Source organism: Artemia sp. Qi Xiang Cuo, chromosome 2 (assembly GCF_049724085.1).
Source record: "Artemia sp. Qi Xiang Cuo chromosome 2, ASM4972408v1, whole genome shotgun sequence".
In the NCBI taxonomy this organism is placed as follows: Eukaryota; Metazoa; Arthropoda; class Branchiopoda; order Anostraca; family Artemiidae; genus Artemia; species Artemia sp. Qi Xiang Cuo.
This window is the reverse complement of record NC_142795.1, coordinates 83,544,999-83,563,330: the sequence shown is the minus strand read 5'-3', so window position 1 is coordinate 83,563,330 and position 18,332 is coordinate 83,544,999. Positions and strand designations below refer to the sequence as shown.

At 35.1% G+C, this 18,332-nt stretch overlaps 1 protein-coding gene across 2 annotated transcripts in view; it reads left to right on the top strand.

Moving 5' to 3' along the window:
* The window catches only part of LOC148955708 (uncharacterized), a 104,947-nt gene that overhangs the window by 22,168 nt on the left and 64,447 nt on the right, over positions 1-18,332 (top strand). The window lies entirely within an intron of this gene.

Below are 18,332 nucleotides of genomic sequence, written 5' to 3'. Positions count from 1 at the left end.
AATATTTTGTGTTAAATGTAGATTTACAGGTATTTTTTATAGAGCATAGCGAACGATCAATTTGTCGAACCACGTCTTCATTTAGTCGCATTACTCAGTCTCCGCCCACATGTACGAGCGGTGGTAAAGACTCAGTCGTAATGAGATTTTACCTATACCAATATTTAGCTGGTGCTAATTTGAACCAATCAACATTTTTCATAGGATTTCCCAGCCAATTGTAAAATTCTGCGAAAAATATGATTTGCTCAAAATAACACTAGCTGAATCTCAATATTAGTAACATCTCATTGTTAATGGGCATTAAACAAAGTCGTGAAGAAACAAATTCCTCAAGAACAAAACCAAATTTTATGTATGATCGTGGAAATTCTTTTCTGTTTTTTTTTTTATTTCATTTAATTTTTAGGTTCTTGGTTTGTTTCATTTTTGGCTTATGAGTATTAAAATTGATTTCGTGCTTCAGCTATGCATACCTGGATTTACAAGATTTCTAGAAGATCCTAGGTCGTTTTTGTTTATTTTCAAAATGCTTAATATCCTATTTTCTGACTAACAGGGACTCACAGGAACAGTTGGGAAATGGAACATGGTAACTCTTTAATTATTTTATTTAATTCACTTAAAACTACAAAAAAACTTTTACCCATAACGGTGGGCAGAGCTCGTAAAGTTCGGTATATAAATAGTGGGACTTACTACAAAACAATACATCTCGTCATAATTATAATAAAAGCGAAAATTATCTTGGTCTGCCAAAAAAAAACACAAAAAAAAACATAGAAAACAAAGAAGTGCTGGCACGAGGGTCGTGGGGGGCCACCTCAGCATGGGGACACCGAAACAAACAAACACACAAAAAGTAGTATGTTTTAATACTCCATCGTCACTAGAGTTTCGTTCCAGTTCTTCAAGTTTCGTTGACTGCTGGGATGGATGGCTCTTTACTTGCATTCGTTACCAAAAACCGCTTGACATGGCAAATCACTGGAATGGAACAGAAATATCTGACTCGTGTGACCCTGTAATCGGATTATAATATTAAACTAAAGAATCAAAAAATTCAATGCTCACGAAAGCGCAAACGGTGCTATCCAAATGCTGAAAATCCTAAAGAAATTCAGTGTGCCTAAGGATAACTAAAATTAATTTTCTGCATGTTTATCCGCCTACTTTTACAATATGAACGTCCTCTTTGGAATTTCACTCTATCAAAAGAACAAAGTGAACAAATTTAATGGGTTCAGAAGGGGTCCCCTGCAAATCATATACGAAGGTTCCCCGTTGCCTTACTTTTTTTATGTAAAAGCAGTTAAACTTGAACCGCTTTATATCCCTCCTCAGAGCATTTGTATGAAATTGGTTTCGATCCTCCTCCTCCTTTCTATCTACAAGAATTTCCTTTCGCCTCCCTATGTCCTTCTTTGATCCCGACTCCCCAGAGAAGCGCCTGTGAAAGTTCCAAAATTGTAACCGGTTTATTCCAGGTCATAGCACTATTCGCAGAGATTTGTGCCGAATTTTGTTCGTTTATTTCCATTACTAGTTTTTGATAATCTTTCATGTCTTGGCCTAATTTAATTATTATAGTACCTTTTATTGATTTGACTAAAACTTAAAGTTGTGACCAAGGCCGTATCTAGGGAAAGGGGCTACCGGGTTCGAACCCCTCTCAGAAATTATTCCAACTTGAAAAACGTAACAAAAGGCAAACTAACAAACTTTTGATGTGCATTTTAAAGTTTTTTTACCCCCCCCCCCCCCCGAACAAAAATCCTCGATACGCTCTTAGATTTGACTTTTTTATTTATTTTTTCGTTATTAAATTTGTTTATTATTGTTGTTTATAGATACTATGTTTGGGCCATGCCAATGAAAGTTTTCATTGGCATGGCAGTGGTTTCAAAGTTTTTCAATGTATGATTGGATTTGGATCTAAAATCCAATGTTCATCAAAAGCTTGCTACGTCACATCCCACACTGAATTATATTCAATTGTATTGTTACATCCTTTTTCAAGTATTTTTTTTTCAAATGCATTGAATGGAATCAACATTTAAACAAACTAAAAGTAAGTAAATAAAAAATTAAACAGGTACTCTGAGAAAGGACAGCAAACACACCTTAAAAACTTTGAAGAATATAAAAACTTACAAAATAAACCATTTCAATCTTGAATCCTACAGACGTAAAAAACCAGCCAATAAACCGACATTGCAAATGGCTGTTTCATAGAAGTATGCTTTCCAAGAATACATTTTTCATCTCGGAATTAAACATAGACATGACTCACGCGGAAAAGACACACCATGAAAGAATGCCATGTTTTTTATCGACCAACAAAATAATTCTACATTTTTCCTTTCAAACTATTTGGAAACTTTATATTATGAAAGATTAAAGAGTGTTAATTTGGACGACAGCTGGGGATACGCAAATACTTTTAATTCTTTGTTTGTTTGTTGTTCTCCTTTGCTAGTTCGTTTCTTTGTCTCTAATCTTTTTGACAAGCACTCAATTTTACCTCTCATCGTAAGCCAGTTTTTAGAATCTGGTCTTTTTTAGCAGAATATGATTTTGGTTTAAGAAGTCCCGACAAAAATAGCGAATGTATATATATATATATATATATATATATATATATATATATATATATATATATATATATATATATATATATATATATATATATATATATATATATACATATATATACATATATATATATACATATATATACATATATATATATATATACATATATATATATATATATATATATATATATATATATATATATATATACATATATATATACATATATATATATACATATATATATATACATATATATATACATACATATATATATATATATATATATATATATATATATATATATATATATATATATATATATATATATATATATATATATATATATATATATAAGTGTTTTTACTTTTATAACTTCAATAAATCAAATAATATTAACATTTTTATTACTAAATATCAGTATATGTATATTAAACTGACAATGCACATTCATTTGTATTTTTTTCAGTAAAGTGTAAATTATGTTCTGGCCTTGGGAAGGCATAGGAGTTTTGAACCCTACTCATGTTAATTTCTGCTAGTTTTGAGTTTGACTCAGTTATTTATTTTAATTTCTGTTCGTTTTGGGTTTCGTCTATTTATCGATGCTGATTTGTGGTAGTTTCACGATTGGTAGATTATTTGATTTGATTTTTACTCATTTTTGTTTAATGGAGTTCTTCACTTTTCTTTGAAAAACTTATTTCGTGGAAAATATTTTTTTAATTAATTTCTGTTCGTTTTATATTGACATAGTCTTTTCAGGGAAAATGAAAATAATTCTTAAAATCTTTTTTGTTTTTTAAGACTTTATAGTTTGGCCTGCTATTTGTATGCTCGAGAAAAATTTTCAGCAATTTTTAACAACATACACGCTTTTAAAAATCTGGACACAAAAATGTAGTGTTTAATTTAGTTTCATACCTCCTCTATTTGATCTGAAATAGGAAACTTAATACCATTCGCAAAAAAATCTGTTTACTTTCTTTGATAGCTTGGATACAATTACGCTATTTTGATTTGGTTAAATTTTAAGAGCAGAAGTAGCCCCGAAAGTTTGAAGATAATACCCTCAGTCGTTCTTGGGATACAGCCGAGATGCCTTATTGGAAATTAGCATTAACACAGTGCATTTTGATTTAATCTTAAAGCAACATTAATGTATTAAACAAAACGAGCAATGAGCTAGATGGACCTGGGAGGGTTACTAGTTACCCTCCAATCACTTTAGACTATTTAAAAGGGCATTAGTCCTTTCTATTTTCAATCGAATGAGCCCTTTTCGAAGTTCCCACTACAACTCCTTCGATACAAAGTGCACTGGTCTAAACAACAACAAAAAATAATACATTATGCCCACATTGATCTTTACTATAAAAATGTCAAGCCTTCCAATCACTTTCGACCATTAAAAAGGGACTAGCCCTTTCAATTTTCAATCGAATGAGCTCTATTTGACTTTCTACCACAGCGCTTTCCATAAACACCTTATATGTCCATAGGGCATAAATTACAACCCTTGCCCTGAGGGCTGTGAGGGGGGTGTCATCCTTAAAGACCTAATTTCCAGAACTTTCAACTACGTTAAACAAAATGAATATCTCAAAATTTTGATTGGATATGTTTGGGGAATGGTGGGCGTGAGAGGGGCGTTAGTTGCCCTTCAATCACTTTCAACTATAAAAAATGGCACTAGCCCTTTCAATTTCCAATCAAACGAACCCCTTTGAAGTATCTACGACAACGCTTTCAATAAAAACCTTATATGTCCCCAGGGCATAACTTACAACCCTTGCCTTGAGGGCCGGGGGGGGGGGGAGTGTCATCCTCAAAGACCTAATTTCCAGAACTATTAACTAAGGTGAAGAAAATAGCTAACCCAAAACTGTGATTCGGGGTGTGCGGGGAAATGTGTGGTGTGAATGAGGAGTGTGCTGCCCTCCAGTTATTTTCGGCTTTAAAAATAGGAAATGTTCCCTTGAATTTCAATCTAAATTAGCCCCCTTCGAAATTTCTACTACAACGCTTTATATAAAAACCTTATATGCCCCAGGGCATAAATTACAACCCTTGCCCTGAGGTCTGTGAGGGGGTTGTCTTCCTCAAAGACATAATTTCCGGACCTTTCAACTACGTTGAACAAAATGGCTATCTCAAAACTTTTATTGGATGTGTTTGGGGAAATGGGGGGTGCGTGAGGGGGGGGGGTTACTTGTCATTCAATCACTTTCGACTATTAAAAAGGGCACTAGCCGTCTCAATTTCCAATCGAATGATTCCTTTTTGAAGTTTCTACGACAACGCTTTCTATAAAAAAAAAAAACCTTATATGCCCCCAGGGCATTAACTAACAACCATTGCCCTGAGGGCTGTGGGGGAGTGTCATCCTCAAAAACATAATTTCCAGACTTTTTAAATACGTCAAACAAAATGGCTATCTCAAAATTTTGATTGGATGTGTTTGGGGAAATGGTGGGTGTGAGAGGGGTGTTAGTTATACTCCACTAAATTTCGACTACTAAAAAAGGCACAAGCCCTTCTAGTTTCCAATCAAATGAGCCCTTTTGCAGTTTCTACAACATCACTGTCCATAAAAACCTTATATGCCCCCAGGGCATAACTAACAACCCTTGCCCCCATGGCTCTGAGGGGGCTATTATACTCAAAGACCTAATTTCTAAAATTTAAAACTATGTTCAACAAAAGGGCTATGTAACAATTTTGATTGGATGTGTTTGGGGGAACGGTGGACGTGAAAGGGGGGTTAGTTGCCCTCAAATCACATTCGACTATCAAAAAAGACGCTAGCCCTTTGAATTTCCAATCGAATGAGCATTTTTTCAAGTTTCTACGACAAATCTTTCAATAAAAACCTTATATCCCCCCAAGGCATAGCTTACAACCCTTACCCCGAGGGCTGTGGGGGGAGTGTCAGACCTTTCAACTAATTTGAACAAAATGGCTATCTCTAAATTTTGATTGGATGTGTTTGGATAAATGTTGGGCGTGGAAGGAGTGTTAGTTGCCTTCCAATCACTCTCGACTGTTAAAAAGGGCACTATCCATTTCAATTTCCAATCGTATGAGCCATTTTTGAAGTTTCTACGTCAATGTTTTCTACAAAAAACCTTATATGCCCCCAGGGCATATTTTACAATACTTGTCCTGAGAGCTGTGGGGGGGCTGTTATCCTCAAACACCTAATTTCCAGAACTTTCAACTACGTTGAACAAAATAGCTATATCAAAATTGTGAGTTGATGTGTTTGGGGAAAAGGTTGCCGGGAGAGGGGGGTTAGTTGCCCTCTAATCACTTTCGACTATTAAAAAGGGCACTGGCCCTTTGAATTTCCAATCGAACGAGCCTTTTTTGAAGTTTCTATAACACAACTTTCTATAAAAAACCTTAAATGCCCCCAGGGCATAACTTACAACCCTTATCCTGAGGGCTGTGGGGGGTTTTCATCCTCAAAGACCTAATTTCCAGAACTTTCAACTACGTTGAACAAAAAGGCTATCTCAAAATTTGATCGGATTTTTTTGGGGAAAGGTGGGCGTGAGAGGGGGGTTAGTTGCCCTCCAATCATTTTCGACTATTATAAAGGGCACTTGCCCTTTGAATTTCCAATCGAACGAGCCTTTTTTAAAGTTTCTACGACAACACTTTCTATAAAAACCTTACATGCCTCCAGGGCATAACTTACAACCCTTGCCTTGAGGGCTGAGTGTCCTCCTCAAAAACATAATTTCTATCTGGAAATCAGCTACCCTGAACAAAATAGCTATCTCAAAGTTTTGATTGGATGTGTTTGGGGAAATGGTGGGTGTGGAAGGGGTGTTAGTTTCCTTTCAATCACTTTCGACTATTGAAAAGGGCAAGCCACTCCAATTTCCAATCAAATGAGCCCTTTTCGAAGTTTCTACGACAACTCCTTCGATACGAAGTGCCCTGGTCTAAGACCAAGAAGCAAAAAAACAAATAAATAATACATTGTGCCAACATCGTTCTTTATTTAGGCAGCGCTATTGCGCTGCCTATGATTACGTTGTTAGTTCATCTACGGAATGAAGAAAAAATAAATCCGTTTTTCCTGTAATCGGGCCATACGAAGTTCTTTGACTGGATCATGCTAAAATATGTCTCCCAGGAAAGGCAAAGAAGGCAACCACACTCTTCATGTCTTTGCATTGTCAGAAAAGCGACCATGGTATTCGAAAAAAGGAAAATAAAGAATGTAATGGTACTAATTGTATTTAATTAGCATGTTTCCTTTAGATGTGGTCACCCACAATAAATTTACATTTTTCTGTGCCTTTTTTAGAGACATATTTACGTGTGGGCTTCAAAAATGCAAATTTACGTTTTTTTGTGCCTTTTTTTAGGGACCTATTCATGTGAAGGCACTGAGAAACAAAGAATGTAAATTTATCCCTTTTTGTGCCTTTTTTGAGAAACATTTCTCAAAGCCGTTTTTTCTTCAAAGCAGTTACAAATACAAATCTCTTTGATTTCTCAGTTTCGTGTCCACTGAATTGATTTTTCTGTGAATTTTCGTTATATTTACGTCATGGAAAGGCAGTGGGGTCTTTGAAAATACCTGCTTTAGGAGCTTGAATTGTACAAATAACGTAGCTTGAATTGTACAAAAAGACAGTTTGATCATTTATATCTGCTAATATAAATGATCAAAACTGTCGGTGCTTTGTGTAACCCCTTTGGGTACGATCTGGCCATCAATGTCTCCAAAATTAAGTATCTGTCTATGAGTTAAAATTCGTCAGTCACCTTGAATGAACAGCAGCTTGAACAGAGAAAAATTCAGTTACCTCGGGTCACTGATTGACATCAAGGTTGGGTCCTTGAGCGAAATTAAGGCTAGAATAAGTAAGGCATGGAAAGCTTTTGGCCTACTACGAAAGCAAGTACGGTCCAGAAGGGAGATAAGCCTCAAGATTAAGCTCCGATTTTGTATATTTGCTCCATTTTGCTAGATGGACGTAAAGTCTCGCTGCTAAACGCAGAAGAAGAACGCTCACTCGACATCATTGACCGGAATTTCCGAAGAGCTTTATTTGCCACCTTAAGTTTGGCCAAAGAATAAGCCATGAGCTTCTAATCTGAATGTGCAATCAGGAGCTTTCATTATCCGCTGTCATCAAGAGCTGAAGGCTAAGATGGTTTGGGCGCGATACACGGTGCCCAAGCAAGTAGCTGACATGTAGCTGAGCAGCTACTTTTAAGTAGCTGAGTATTCTGGCAAAACTCCAACATTGTTTTCCCAAGTCTGTCCTTTCGCCATCTTTATTTTTCTTTAATACACCCGTATATACTTTATTGTTCGAGTATTTGGCTCTCTACTGTTTCTTCTACCCTAAAACCAATAAAAGTTCTAAAAAATCATGCAGTAAGAATTTTAGCCGGTATATCTCCACGTATGTCTGTTCGAGAAATTTACCCAACTTTAAAAGTTTTGCCGGCTGCAGGCCTTCGTGAATTCTATGTATTGTGGTTTATTTTTGGACTGCAGCAGGATATTCAGCCTCGTTGTTTGGGTGATTTATTGTCCATTAGGTCTACTGTTCATTCTCATGATATAAGGGGTAGCGCTGACTTCTGTGTACCTAGAGGTATATCTTCCCGTTCATGTTTTTCTGTTTTTTATAGAGGTACGCGGAAATAAAATAGTTTGAATAGTGATATTAAGACTATTGGTGACCCCAATATTCTTAGAAAAATCATTAAGGAACTGCTTTTTGCTGAATATGAAAATTGACTGATTGATTGATTTATTTATTGTGGGGGTTTTGTTGATATGATGTTCCCAGAGGAAGTATAATATATGATATTATTTTGTATTCATTGTTTAGTGTGATGGTATTAGGTGTGTCGGTGGCCAAGTGTTCTTTGTTTTAAGGATTTAATTTTCTCTACCTCCCCCACGGACAAGCTTTGCTTTTTAGGGGAGGAAGCAATAATTTTTGTTGATATGTTTTTTTTCAATAAATCCTTCTAATCCTTAATCCATGTCAGTTACACGAATTTAAACCCCTTCCCAGTGGAAGAAAAAAGAATGAAGTCAAATTTGGCGTGGCACAATGAATTAACAACAACAAATGGGTCACAAAAAAAACCCATACAAATCTCCATATAATGCTAACAAAACAAAACTGCATATAGTACTAACAATATCAAAATAGGTCCCGACGCATGTTAGCGTGTTAAATAAAGACCCAATCAATAGAATAAAGACAGTGGTAGGATGTGGTCAGTGTATTCTTGGTGCTGAATCAACCTGGACAGACTGTGCCTCGTTTGAAATACAAGAAAATCAAGGACGGCCTTAGGAATTGATGATTGAAAAATAGCCATGCCATGTTAAAACAAAAAAAACAAAAAAAAAACAAAAAAAAACAGGGTAATGTGCAACTTCTATTTCCGAAACTGATAAAGAAAATTTTATTGAATAAGTTTTTATGGTTTTATGCTTTGTGCTTTTATGGTTTCATGAGTTAACTTGTTGTTTAAATTCATTAGTTTCAGTAAAAAACCCAAGATAGTCTGCAAGTTTTTCATCTCCTGAACGGATACATTTTTCATTAAAATTAGTTTTCTTCTTTGGTATATTCATATTCAATTTTTCAAACCTTCGTCGGTTATGAAACGAGGATCTTCAATGAAAGATATTTGCTTTTCATGCTTCATTTCGTCAGTCAGTCTTTTTACGTTGGTTTGTTTATGATACGATCATATCCAAAGAAAATATTCCGAACGGAATGATATTGATGCCACAGGATGTTGTGCAACTGTCGTACAGTGCAGAAGTCTTGCCATTAAGTAGATGTCATCTTATCTAAACAAAACATTTATTTTTGAGATATGGCAAAGGTCTGCTTAGAAACAGGTTGGGAAAATGAAGTACAAGTCTGAGTTATTTTAGTTGGCACAATTAGCAGTAGTCTGAATGATCTCATAGTTGCGAAATACTTCTCCCTTTTTTCTTTTTTTTGTGTCTAATGGGATGGGGAAACCCGCAACGCACTTACTGTAAAAAAAGAAGTTCAGGAAAATTTAGGTAAATTTTAGGTGCTGCATGGTAACCAACAGAAAGTAGTATGTTTTGAACGAAAACGGATTGAAAAGGAGATATGTTGCAGTTCTACAGGTATTAAAACAAGTCGATTTTACTTATAAATATAACAAACGTACTGCAGCGATTTGTTTTAAGTCATATACAGAAGATTTCTAGTTTTTAAGAAGATCGTTTGGCTAAAACATACAGGTAGTGGTCACTTATTCACGCGCTAAGTTAGGGGGACAGACTACCCCCCATCCTTATCCTCTAATTAGATTCCGGCATACATGCATAGGTGGATGTGCATATGTCAAATTAATTCTTTCCCACAGTAGAATTCTTATTAATGGGAAATCCTGTATTTATAAATTTTGCAGGTGGGTTTAACTCGAAACCTATTTTTTGCGGGATATGTGTTTTGATTTTCGACGGCTGTGATGCTTTAAAGTACTTAAAACGGTAGTTTCTAATTTTTTTATTACATCTTAATTAAAAAGGCGAGTTGAATCGATTGGTAAATAGTTTTGCGTCATATGGAGTATTTTTATGAGTTCGTTTCGTCATGCAAAATATAGTTTATAATCACAGCGCAAAGGATGCCTCTGATTAGTGTTTGGCGATATTTTGATTAATCGATATATCGATATTTTTACTTTCGAAATTCGATATATCGATATCGATATTTCGAATCAGTTTTTTTCTATCTCAATGGTTTGCCGAAGTTCAGTAACGGAAATGGTAAATAAAGGGTATTTTATATAGCTTTCGTTTTTCAAAATTCGAATAATATAGAATCAAACAATAAAACTAAACTTCGATTGCATAAATGAATATAATAAAAACCCAGATTTGGAATTACTCCTGCTTGGTAAGACAGAAAAATAAGCTATTGGCTATTTAAAATCTGCAGCATGTCAATGTTTTTCCTTGAGAGTTGTTTCAACCGTTCAGTGATTATCTGACCAGCCTTGGAAAACACTCTTTCAGAAGGGACACTGGTAGCGGGCACAGACATGAATTTCATTGCCACTTCATACGGGTGTTTTTGGGACCCCATAGTCCGAGACTTTCACAACTTGAGTGGAAGAGTTTTTCTTGAAGCTGTTGATTTCTTATTGAAATTTAACAGAGCCATGATGGATTAGCCTACTGTTGAAGCATGTCCTACATTGACTATAACGACTTCATCGTGTGAACCCCGCAACTGGCTTGATTCTGATATGACTGCATCGTAGGGACTGCGATGGTACTTGTATCTTCTGATCTAGATACGGCAGCCAGCAAGGCCAAATGTATCTCGTTTACAATTTTACTCTCAACTTGTAGAAGATCGTCAGGTAAAATGTACATTTTCTTGAAACACGGGTCAAGATATGTGGCAATTGCGACGGGTGTGACTTGACAAAGGCTTATAATCCGACGATGCATTTTATTCAGCAAAGGATTTTGAAGCTCATCAGCCACATCTGAGAGTCCACCAAAATCTACCTGAACAAGGTGGCGTCTCAAAATCTTAGACAAAGGTAGGACTTTCGAGATGGGGAATAGATTTTAGAAGAGAGCTCAATAGTTGCCTCTTCAAAGGGTGTAAGCACCGCAATCACGTTTGAAATAACACCCCACTCACTATCAGTGAGTATGAGGTCGACTTAACTGAGAAGCGCAAGCGAGCTTGTTACCGACTCTTTCAAATCTTGTAGACTACGCAACATTGCAGGTTTTCGTATTTTGGTGCAAACATTGTCAATAGACATTTGAACCTGGCGCAACTTCTCGGTAGCTACAACACTACGTCTGAAAAAGCTGACAATATTTCTAGCCTTTTGGACGAGAGCCAACAATTCAGCAATATCATTAATAGCACCCCCCCCCACATCAAATATAGGGTTTCTGCGAAGCATGAAACATGTGTCCATCCTGTACCTACTTGAGATGCAGCATCCTTTACGGCCCGAACTACATTTGCTCCATTATCAGTTGCTACAAGAACAACCTTTTCCTTGATCCCCCACTCAGTGGCAATTTTCATAAGGTGAGCCTTAATAGCATCAGCAGTATATATTATATATATATATATATATATATATATATATATATACACACATACATATATATACATATATATATATATATATATTTTTATATATATTTATTTATATATATATATATATATATATATATATATATATATATATATATATATATATATATATATATATATATATATATATATATTTATATATATATATATATATATATATATATATATATATATATATATATATATATATATATATATATATATATATATATATATATATATATATATATATATATATATATATATATATATATATATATATATATATATATATATATATATATATATATATATATATATATATATATATATATATATATATATATATGGATTACCTTATCTTAATTTATCTGTGACAGATAGCTCCTTTTCTTTGACATAATTTTTCAGACTGGGAAAATTCACCCTGTCTGATCGGCTAGTTTAGCTTTGATAACATTCAAAATCCTAACTTCTCATTATAACATCATTTGTTGTGAACTTTTTATTCTTAGTTGGAAATAATTCACATGCATCTGACTCGGGAGCCGGAAGTGAATTCTTGCGAAAAAGATGCCAGGGTAAGATGTAAGATAAGGATAAATAAAATCAATTATAGATGAAAGAATTGAAACCTACAAAGAATCTCGAAGATGTATGCTGAAAATTTGCAGAATTTTCATGTGGTGGATTATTCCCGGGGAATATAGAGGGTTAGAGACCCCTAACAAATATTGGTTTCGATAATACGTTCCGATATCAAATATCGCCCAACACTACCTCTGATTAACTTTCTGTTGAAGGAACCTATTGATTGATTTGACAGAATAACCTCCTCAGTGAAAGGTTTCAGATACAGTTGCAGGGAAGATATTTTTCGAGTGCTCTTTTCACAGGTATATTTGTTTACATATCTGTCTTGTAGCCTTAACAAACAATGGTGCTAGGAGAGAGAACTCCTCAGGAGGAGGTGAGGGGACGCACTTGTGGAAGACAGTCATTGATATCAAAGAGAACTTGCCTTGAAAGGTAGCTTTTGATCTTTAGGGGTGCTACTTGACCAATCCCTTTGACCTACCCTATACTGGATTTTGTGATGTGAAGTTGAATGAATTATAGGAACCTCAGAATGAAGCGAGCTGCCATATTCGGTATGACAGTGTGGAAACTTCGATCGGAAGGGCTCCTTTGTTTTTGCTAAATTGAAGTTGACCTTTCAAATGTTGGACCATTTTCCAATGTCCAAGAGGTTCACTTGAAAGGCAATATCAATTAGTTCTTCATTATTGAGACTGCTGTATTTGGCACCGGTGCAGTGTGTATGCTAGGTTATCCTCTGTGGTATTGGTATATGCAAATCTGTCTGGTCCCAGATCCTGTTAACGGCAGCCAAGAGTGACTTGACATCTCCAGAAATGGACATTGCACTCACACGATGGGTACCGGTCGAAGGACCTTGAATCCATTAACAGCAATTCGATTCATCCACTTTTATTTTTGCTATGCAAGGTTGATCATTTAATTGTGTCCGGTTTAATTGTGTTTTTAAATGCCTTTTCTTTAATTTCTATGTATGATCATTTCCATTCTAATTTTTTCACGTCATCTCGGAAGAAATCATAAAGTTCTTAGGTGCGTAAGAATAGGATAGTTTATCTCAAACTGAACGGTTTCTCGGCCATCGCCGGATTTTTTAGACTTGATTATTTGTATTTACCAATTAATAATAAGGTTACTTCGGCAAATTCCAAACTTACTGCTTCTACTACTCACAAATCGTCACAGCACCAACCTGTCTGAAGTCAACACAGCTGTGGACGCTCATCCTCCCCCGCCAATATGTTCACAGCTCGTTTTTATTCCCTTCCTCTAGGTTCTAATTTCTTTTATATATTTTTAAGCCCTCTTTCCACGCCATCTGGTGATATCCTGCTGTTCCAAAACATAACCTAACCACTTTCATCTTTCTTTCATTATATGCTACTTTTCTTCTTTTATCTACTCTATCTGCTTTTCCAAAGATCCCAATATCTTGGTGAAAATCCAAAGGAGTGGCGGCCTTGCTGCCAACTCGTCAAAAGGCCTTTATTTTCTTTTTGAATAGTTCTTGTTAATTTGGACTCCAAGTGGGAGTTTTCGTGAAAACATTCCTAAGTCATCATATTTAAATTTTTAGTGTCAAACTTGTGTCAACCTGTTGACGTTTTTGATTGAAGATTAATATGCGAAGAAATATTTTTGGCTGTTGAAAAAGAAACAATTTTAGGAATGGACAAAATATTGGAATGACACCTTTCTTTCTTTAGAATACCACTGTTTGTTGTATAACCCTTTTTTTTTATAAGTTCTATCGCTACGTTTTACGAAGAATCTTACCAACATTTAAAAAAAAAAAAAAAAACTTTTTGTCTGAATGATCTGGAGAACATGAGGATTTCAAAGCGGTCGTCTTATTGCTGGCACGTTGCGCAAGAACCTCTTTTTTCGGGGGGAGGTTTTACAACAATTATTTAATAAACTTGACTAAGAAGTACCAAGAAAGTTGGTAAAATCAAGGGTTTGGGGAGGGGGTCTGAGCCTGAACCTTACCCTTTCGTACGTCGGTGCCTTACTATAAGCGGTAATAATCAAATGCTTTGAATCGGAAGTAAAACCAGATTCGGAGAAAACAGACTTCATCGGGGAGGAGCCAACTTTTTTGTATTTATGTGGGCTATTCGGGAATTGTTTACGCTATGCTAATGGCCTTTTGAGCTTCCTTTGCATCATTAAATGTCTCGGACAAAATGACTGAGTAGTTGGGAGACGTCTTTTTCAGCCCTTAAATAGGAGGAATTCGAGAAAAAATAACCAATCATTTTTTTAACTTTCTCCATATAAATCTGGAATTGCACATGAATCTCACTTAAATGTACATAAATGGATAGGTTTATTCAACCATTAATTCAACAATAAATTTAAACAAATGAAGACGAGTACTTCATACCCCCCCCCCCCCTCCAAGACTCAGTGGCCTGCGACGCAGGGAGAAATAGGAAAAGAACAAAACATTAAGATAAAAAAGCGTTGAAAATGCCGCAACCAATTTATTACCCACTAAAAATCAGATCCTTTGTTCAGCGCTTCACCTCCATTCTAGCCTGCCCCCTTCATGGAGTTAATCCATCAAATCCATTTGCAGATGTCAACCCTAGAGATCGAAAAAGATTAAAGACTAGCATCATGTCGGGTTTTTTTTATACTTCTCTTGTACCATATACTATGTTAAAAGCAACACGAGTCAATATTTAAGAATAAGAATTATAAAATCATTTCCAGTGTAGCCTGTTCATATTTCAAGAACGTGAATTATGGCAGAGAGACAAAAAAGAGTGGGGAAGCACTGATGTAGTGACCAATACGCTGCATGAAATGCACGATGGCCGCTAAAAAATTATTTACATATCAAACTGTTTATGGTAACCAATGAAAGTAAGGAGGGATTCAGCATAATAGTTACCGAAACTCTAAAGACCGGAATTCTAATACCCATAGATACATCAATAGAATCAGATTTTATGCTAATTTCAAATGTATAAAGTTTCAATCGGTTTAGTTTTACCCATCAAAAGTAACGCGCCTGAGAAAATTTGGCTTATTTTCGAAAAAAGGGGGAAACACCCCCCAAAAGTCAAAATGAAAATCACACCATCGGATTCAGCGTATCAGAAAACCCTACTGCGGAAGTTTCAAGGTCCTATCTGCAAAAATGTGGAATTTTGTATTTTTTTTTTGTCAGAAGAAAGATCACGGATGCGTGTTTATTTAATTTTTTTCCCCAGGGGTGATTGTATCGATCCAGTAGTCCTAGAATATCGTAAGAGGGCTCATTTGAACGGAAATTAAAAGTTCTAGTGCCCTTTTTAAGTTACCAAAAAAATTGGAGGGCAACTTGGCCCTCTTCCACGCTCATTTTTCACCGAAGTAACCCAATCAAAATTTGAGATGGCCATTTTGTTCAGCTTAGTCGAAAATCTAATAAATATGTCTTTGAGGATGACTTTATCCCCTACAGTTCCCGAAAGAAGGGCTGGAAGTTATGAACTTTGCCCATTGTTTACATATAGTATTGATTAATGTGACGTATCAGGACGTTTCATGGGGGATTTTTTTCTGAGGGGGGGTGTCGGAAGCGGGGGCTATGGGTGAGGATCCTTTCATGGAGGATGTTTCCTTGGGGGAAGGGACATTTCTATGAAGGGGGCGCCGGATTTCCCAGCATTATTTAAAAACGATCAGAAATTAAATAAAAATAACTAGTTTTATTCAACTGAAAGTAAGGAGCAACATTAAAACTTAAAACAAACAGAAATTATTACGTATATGAGGGGAGGCGCCCCCTAGTCAATACCTCGCCCTTTTCGCTAAAGTTTTTTTTAGTAGTTTCAAAAGAGCTATCTATTCTAATTAACCGGCCTTTGTGATTCAGGGGTTTGTGATTTGAACAAAATTCGAACTTTAGCGTAAAGAACAAGGTATCGACTAGGGGGCAACCTCCCTAATATACGTAATAAAACATACGAATATAGAAGTTCGTTACGTAAGTTAATTCGTAAGTCAGAATAAAATTTCGAGAAAGCCATTTAGCCAAAAAAGTAAAATTAATATGCAAATTTCGTTTTAATTATTCATGTACGGTGAGCCAAAATCAAAGCTGCATTAATTCAAAAACGTTCAGAAATTAAACAAAAAAAAACAAGTTTTTTTTAACTGAAAGTAAGGAGCGACATTTTAAACGAATAGAAATTATTCCGTATATGAAAGGCGTCCTCCTCAATACCTCGCTCTTTACGCTAAACTTTGAATCTGTCACACAACTTTTTTTTAAATAAAAAACTTTAGCATAAAGAGCGAGGTATTAAGGAGAGGACAGCCCTTTCATATACGGAATAATTTCTATTTGTTTTAAGTTTTAATGTCGCTCCTTACTTTCAGTTAAAAAAATTTGTTTTTTTATTTAATCTCAATTAAATGGCTGCTCTTTTGAGTGCTGTCTTATTCAGGATTCGCCAAAGTAGGGATCTCAGCTGTAGGTATTCATTCACCTTGGGGGATGTATGTATGCAGCTTATTATTTTGGACGAGGGAGGGGAAATGGTCACAACAAACAAAAAACAACTAAATTAAATGATCAATGCGTGTAAATAGGGGGAAATGACTCTTTAAAGGGTAGCTTTAAAGAGTAATAATACTTTGGGTAGTTATCTAAATTCTGGGAATGATCTAACTTGATTGGGGCAACTAAGTGGGATTTATCAGATCCCACGTACTTGTGGAAGCTCATATGTGGTACGTACTAATCAGAATTGGGATATGAGATTATTACAACATAAAGATGCTATTGCTTTGGCGTTAAAGCAAGATTCTAATTCTGAAAATTTTACTTCAGCCTTGTCGGAACATATATTTAATTTTCCAGACCATTTTATTTTGTTCAAGAATGTCTCTTTGATTTCTAGGGATCGGGGTTTAAAGCAAAATTTTAGTGAAATTCTGGAAATAAAGAAAATATTATTCAAGAATATTGCTTTGAATCAGGATACAGGTGAATATGGGCTGAACTCTATGATAATTTATTAAAATCTGACAGAGCAAAGTTCAATTCACCCAATGTAGTTGACCTTTGTCCAAATGTTACATCATTGAACGCTAATGAACCGAATCCAAGAAGGTCAAAGAGAATAGCTTCCGCCTTTGCTTTGAAAAGAATTAGGGATTCAAATAATATGTAGTGTTATTTTATTTAGTATATAAACTTTTGTTTTAAATTGTTTTATTTTAGTTTTACTACTGATGACGGTCACTGTATATGTGACCGAAATATCTGGTATTTTTGTGAATTTCTATCACTGTTATAATCATCACTGTCTATTAAAAGGATTTTATCCCTATTTGAACTTTTATTTATAGCTTTTAGTTTCCCTTTGAATAAGCCCTCTCCCAATATTCTGGGACCACGGAGTCGATACGATCACCCCGGGAAAAAAAACAAACAAATAAACACGCATTCGTGATCTTTCTTCTGGCAAAAAATAGAAAATTCCATATTTTTGGATATAGGAGGTTGAAACCTCTACAACAAGATTCTCTGATATGCTGAATCTGATGGAAGGATTTTCATTAATATTCTTCTTGGGGTGTTTTCCCCCTTTTTCAAAAACAAGGCAAAAAAGGCTCGTAGCCTTTGATGGATTACTTTAAACTTAATGAAACTTATATGTTTGAAATCAACATAATAAGGTAGTTTTTTTTTTAATTTTTATTGGTATTACAATTCCGTTTTTTAGAGTTTTGGTTACTATTGAGCCGCCTCGTTCCTTACTTACAGTTCATTACCAGTAACCATTTGATATTTTATTTATTTATTTGTTCATTTATTTGTAAACCCGTCATACAAAAGCAAGAAGACGGATCAGTAAGATAAAATAAAATAATAAAACATTAGAGAAATCAATTAAATACTTCGCAAAATACAGTAAATATACGAAAGAAACCAGAATAAAAAAAAAACTTCTAAGCGAACGAGTATAAAAACAAACATTTACT